This window comes from Hyperoodon ampullatus (genome assembly GCF_949752795.1).
Source record: "Hyperoodon ampullatus genome assembly, chromosome: 7".
In the NCBI taxonomy this organism is placed as follows: domain Eukaryota; kingdom Metazoa; phylum Chordata; class Mammalia; order Artiodactyla; family Ziphiidae; genus Hyperoodon; species Hyperoodon ampullatus.
Window position 1 is genome coordinate 91,799,691 of NC_136920.1, and position 6,136 is coordinate 91,805,826.

Sequence of the window (6,136 nt, forward strand, 5' to 3'; positions counted from 1 at the left end):
CTTAGTGGGGATGAGAATATGCAAATGAACAATTTTTAGTATTTAATTCTCACTTACTGGACAAATTGAGATAGACTTTATTTCATTTTTCTGGGGACACAGCAAAATACAGGTAGACTTATGTTTAGAAAATAGAGGTTAGTCTGCAATGTTTAGAAAATTGTAAAGGAAATAATATTTACTGGTTCTAATTGAAATTAGTGTTAGTACTCTTAAATGTGTTGATAGTTTGGGTAGGGAACATTATATCCATCAAAAATGTCTTTCAAATATTTTACCTATTTTAACAGGTAGAAAGAGAGTAAAAAACTGAGAGAAATATTGTTTCCTTGTAGAGTTTAGCAGGATATAATGTCCTCTTTCTCAAATTGAGGTTATAAATGCCTTGGGCCCCCAGCTAAAAAAAAGCAGATGGGTAGGGTCCTTTCCAGATTGATTAAATGAGAATTTCACTGGAATGAGGAGCTACTGGTATGTCTAACAAGGTCTCCAGGTATCAGAAGACAAATGTGAGCAGCACTGATGGTGAGGGTTTTCTGGAATTGAAACCGTGAGATGTGAGAGGTAGCCCTGTCTCTGCTACTGGCTGGTGTGGCTATAGGGCCATAAAAGTTTCTTCATAAATGCTTGTTGAATATGTTGATATGTATGAGAGCAGGGCATCAGTAGGTTGCATCGTACCATTTTTCAAAATAGAGAATTGAGGAGTTTGGTTGAGATGACACAGTGAGTTAGTGGCAGAACTGAGAATACACACCAAGACTTCTGAGTATTTGGTCTGATTTCTCTTTTTTCCCCCATAAGATTCCCTCCAGGGACTTCAAGTTTTTATATTTAAGGCTCCAAGGCTGTCTAAGCATTTGATTTTCCTGCTAATGTCTTGTCCTTGCTTTAGAGTGACACTTGATCTGTCTGTACCCCCTTAAGAAAGCCCAAGGAAAGTGCATATAAGGTGTCTCTGGGCCTCCCTTGGAAGGTGTGAACTAGCCTGTGGCTAGTTAATAGTTTTCCATGTTTGTTTTCACCTAGAAGAATACTGTTTCTTATAGAATTTTCTAACACTTCCTGTCAAAGCACATGAGGAAAAGGCTGTACTTTTCCTCTTGACACAGTGGTGTCAGATGTGCCCTCATAAAGCCAGGAACATGTCTGGACTTAATTACTGGTTGATTTTTCAGATCTTGAGCTTACCATCTAAGTTGAATGTATGAGGAGGTAAAAAAAATCACTTTGACAAGAAACAAAGGTAGAAGTGTCATCTTGGGAGTTCTCATTTTAAGCCAGTGGGAAAAAAATCTTGGACCCGCTCTGAACTAAATTCAGGTAGGGCCTGGAGAAGGGTCACTTTGCTTCTCTCTTTTCCAATAGTGGTTTTCTGTAATTTTCTATTTGGTAAAAATGTGGAGAAACAGGTAACAGAATGAATACAAGACTCAGGTGACCAGAGGATAAAACGTTCTGAGACTGACCTAAATTTACAGTGTAGTTTGTCCCAGATCTATTGATTTAATGTGGTTTTAGTGCAATATCTGTGAATCAAATGGTCTTCTTTTTTTTTTTTTTTTTTTTTTTGGTACGCGGGCCTCTCACTGCTGTGGCCTCTCCCGTTGCGGAGCACAGGCTCCGGACGCGCAGGCTCAGCGGCCATGGCTCACGGGCCCAGCCGCTCCGTGGGATGTGGGATCCTCCCGGACCGGGGCACGAACCCACGTCCCCTGCATCGGCAGGCGGACTCTCAACCACTGCGCCACCAGGGAAGCCCCAAATGGTCTTTTGAGAATGGATTCGCATGAAATTTGCCGAGTGTTCACTTCACTGTAGGCAGGTAGTCTTTCTCATTCTCTTTCGAAAACACAAATCTGATATGTTATTCTTCTGCTCAAAAACCTTTAGTGGTTCCCTTTTGCTTGAAGGTTATAGTGCAAACTCTTTAGCAGATCATTCAAGGGCAATCACACCCTGGCCCCCATTTCAGCCTCCTTTCCCTCCATTCCCCATACTCATAGAAAATTCTTGTCCTATTTCAAGCATCCAGTACGTCTATATCGTCATGGTTCACACTGGGTTGTAGTTTGTACTGCCCTCTCTACCTAAAATGGCTTTCTCTTTCTGGGGTGATTCTGTTTGTCTTCTGAGGCCCAGATTGATTTGGCACTTCTCAGAGAGGAATAGTAACTAGTGATTAAGAATGTGGACTCTGGAACCAGTCTCTCTGGAATCAAAGCCTCGGTTTTCTCACCTGTGAAATGGGTAGAATGACAGCACCCACTCACATGGTTGATGTGGGAATTAAAGGACAAAGGATGCATAGTAAATACTATATGAGTTAGCTGTTGCTATCCTCTAGTCTCCCAGAAAAAAATTCAGTTCTCCACTGTTCTTTGCCCCCATGGTAATTTCTCTGTTTTTATCATACTAGCTGTTATTCTGATTTCTATTATATTTAGCTAAGTATCCATGTATCTCCCTTGCTAGCCTCTGAGCCCCCGAAAGAAGAGTTTGTTTCTTATTTAGTTTAGTGTTCCTGAAACCTGGCACAGACCATTTCAAAGTATAGTTTATTTTTTATTCTTCTTTTAAAAATTGAAATATGGTTGATTTACAATGTTGTGTTAGCTTCTGGTATACAGCAAAGATATATATATATACATATATATATATATGGTACACATATGTGTATATGTATACCTTTTTCAGATTCTTTTCCATTATAGGTTGTTACAAGATATTGAGCAGAGTTCCCTGTGCTGTACAGTAGGTCCTTGTTGATTATCTATTTTATATATAGTAGTCTGTATCTGTTAGTCCCAAACTCCTAATTTATCCCTCTCCTCCCTTTCCCCTTTGACTTTCTATGTCTATGAATCTATTTCTGTTTTGTAAATAAGTTCATTTGTATCATTCGTTTAGATTCCATATATAAGTGGCATCATGTGATATTTGTCTTTCTCTGACTTACTTCACTTCGTATGATAATCTCTAGGTTATCTGCTGCAAATGGCACTATTTCATTCTTTTTTATCACTGAGTAATATTCCATTGTATGGATATATCATATCTTCTTTATCCATTCATCTGTTGATGAACATTTAGGTCAATTCCAAGTCTTGGCTATTGTAAATAGTGCTGCAATGAACATTGGGTGCATGTATCTTTTTGAGTTATGGTTTTCTCCGGATATATGCCCAGGAGTAGGATGGCAGGATAATGTGGTAGTTCTATTTTTAGTTTTTTAAGGAACCTCCATACTGTTCTCCATAGTGGCTGTATCAATTTATATTCCCACCAACAGTGCAAGAGGGTTCCTTTTTCTCCACACCCTCTCCAGCATTTATTGTTTGTAGAATTTTTGATGATGGCCATTCTGACTGGTGTGAGGTTATACCTCATCATAGTTTTGATGTGAGTTTCCCTAATAATTAGCAATCTTTTTTAAATTTACTGTTTATTTTTAAATTAATTAATTAATTAGTTAAATTTTTGGGCTGCATTTGGGTCTTCATTGCTGTGCGTGGGCTTTCTCTAGTTGTGGCGAGTGGGGGCTACTCTTCGTTGTGGTGCGCGGGCTTCTCATTGTGGTGGCTTCTCGTTGCAGAGCACGGGCTCTAGGCGTGCGGGCTTCAGTGGTCGTGGTACGTGGGCTTCAGTAGTTGTGGCTTGCAGGCTCTAGAATGCAGGCTCAGTAGTTGTGGCACATGGGCTTAGTTGCTCTGCAGCATGTGGGATCTTCCTGGACCAGGGCTCGAACCTGTGTCTCCTGCATTGGCAGGTGGATTCGTAATCACTGCGCCACCAGGGAAGCCCCATAATTAGTGATCTTGAGCATCTTTTCATGTGCCTGTTGTCCATTTGTATGTCTTCTTTAAATAAATGTCTATTTAGGTTTTCTGCCCACGTTTTGACTGGGTTGTTTGTTTTTTTGATATTGAACTGTATGAGCTATTTGTATATTTTGGAAAATAATCCCTTGTCAGTCGCACTGTTTGCAAATATTTTCTCTCATTCCATAGGTTGTCTTTCTTTTGGTTTCCTTTGCTATGCAAAGGAAAAAATTAAGTTTAATTAGGTCCCACTTTTTTTTTAAATTGGGGTATAGTTGTCTTACAATGTTGTGTAAGTTTCTACTGTACAGCGAAGTGGAGTCCCTTGCTATACAGCAGGTTCTCATTAGTTATCTATCTTATACATATTAGTGTATATATGTGTATATGTCAATCCCAATCTCCCAATTCATCCCCCTTGTTTATTTTTGCTTTTATTTCCATTACTCTAGGAGATGGATCCAAAAAATATAGCTGTGATTATGTCAAAGAGTGTTTTGCCTATGTTTTCCTCTAAGATTTTTATAGTATCTGGTCTTACGTTTAGGTATTTAACCCATTTTGAGTTGATTTTTGTATATGGTATTAGAGAATGTTCTAGTTTCATTCTTTTACATGTGGCTGTCCAGTTTTTCCAGCACCACTTACTGAAGAGACTGTCTTTTCTCCATTGTATATTCTTGCCTTCTTTGCCATAGATTAATTGACCATAAGTGTGTGGGTTTACTTCTGGGCTTTCTATCCTGTTTCACTGATCCACACATCTGTTTTTGTGCCAGTAGCATACTGTTTTGATTACTATAGCTTTGTTGTTTAGTCTAAAGATCATAGTTATTTTAAAAATAGCTTTCTTTAGATATAATTGACATAATGAATCATACATATTGAACATGTACAATCTGATAAATGTTGACATATGTATGCACCCATGAAATCATCATTACAATCAAAATGGTGAACTATCCATTGCCCCCTAAAGTTTCCTCCTGCCCACTTTAATCCTCTCCTTCCCTCTTTACCTTCCCTCTTCAGGCAACCACTGATCTACTTTCTGTCACTGTTCTTCCATTTGACATGATTATTTTGAGGTTCATCTCAAAATAATTTGTCAAGGGTTTATTCCTTTCTATGGCTGGGTAGTAGCACATGATATGAATTTACCACAGTTTGTTTGCCCATTCACCTGTAGATGGACTTCTGGTTGTTTACCATAGGATAGGGTTAAATAATTGTTTATTAAATTGAATCAGCTGTAGCGAAACTTTAAATAAGGGGAACCTGGTGTGTTTCCACATCTGCTTTTTGTAATAATCTCCTAATTCAGAGAAAAAGCTCAAGGTTAAGAAGAGATGTTAAAGTAAATGCCAGTCCTTAGTTGGCACCTGGAGTGTACACTCAGGTGTGCTACCCAGATTCTCCGTCCATCCCCCAGAGGCTGGGAGGCTGGGACGTGTCAGCTGGCTTCTTCTCTAAGAATTGCCTTCAGTGGGGAGAATCATTTTGTCCAAGTCACACCTCCTCCATGGGGCCCTCGAGAGGGGCTGAAAAGTCCTGTGCCCTTGCCTCCAGGTGGAGCAGCTCTAAAGGGAAATGGTCCAGCTTCAGAGCTTCCCTTGGGATCAGGATTAGCTGAGACCTTTGTTGCCACAGCACCCCGTTTCAGCATCTCTCTCCGCCCCATCTTGCTTCCTTCACAAGTGTTGTCCTGAGAGTGTGGCTATAAACTCCCGCACACAAATCTCCATCTCAGCATCTGTTTTCCAGGGAACCTGACCCACAACAGCACCTGCAATAGGTTGTCAAATGAGTGAGTGAATGAAAGAATGAATGAATTCTCCATCTGAGATAGAAACACCACTCTTTTTCTCTGAGCCTAGAAGGATGCTTGTCTTACAATTTTTTTCAGAGCATTAAAGATCTTACTTTAAATTGCCCTCTGGGATCCATGGGTGGATATATCTTATCCATGGGTGAATGTATCTTATTCACCCATGGATGTGCTATCAACTGGTCACCAACCTTGAGAAATGTCACAGTAGTCCACTGGACTCAGAAAGGACAAATGGTCCGTGGGGGAGATGCTGCAAGGCAGGCTCTGAGTGACATGTCCTTGTGGTTTTCATGGTCCTTCCCCCTCTCAACACCCCCACTTCAGCCTGCAGCCCACAGGGGGCTCAGCAGGGGAAGGGAGCAGTTTGTGCCTGCTTAGCAAGTGGAGGGAAAAGGTGAGGTCAGAGCATAGTGGTCAAGGAGTGACCTTCTACCTATTTTCTCATGGAAAAATGTCTACTGACCACGTTGTATGTGGGAGGTCT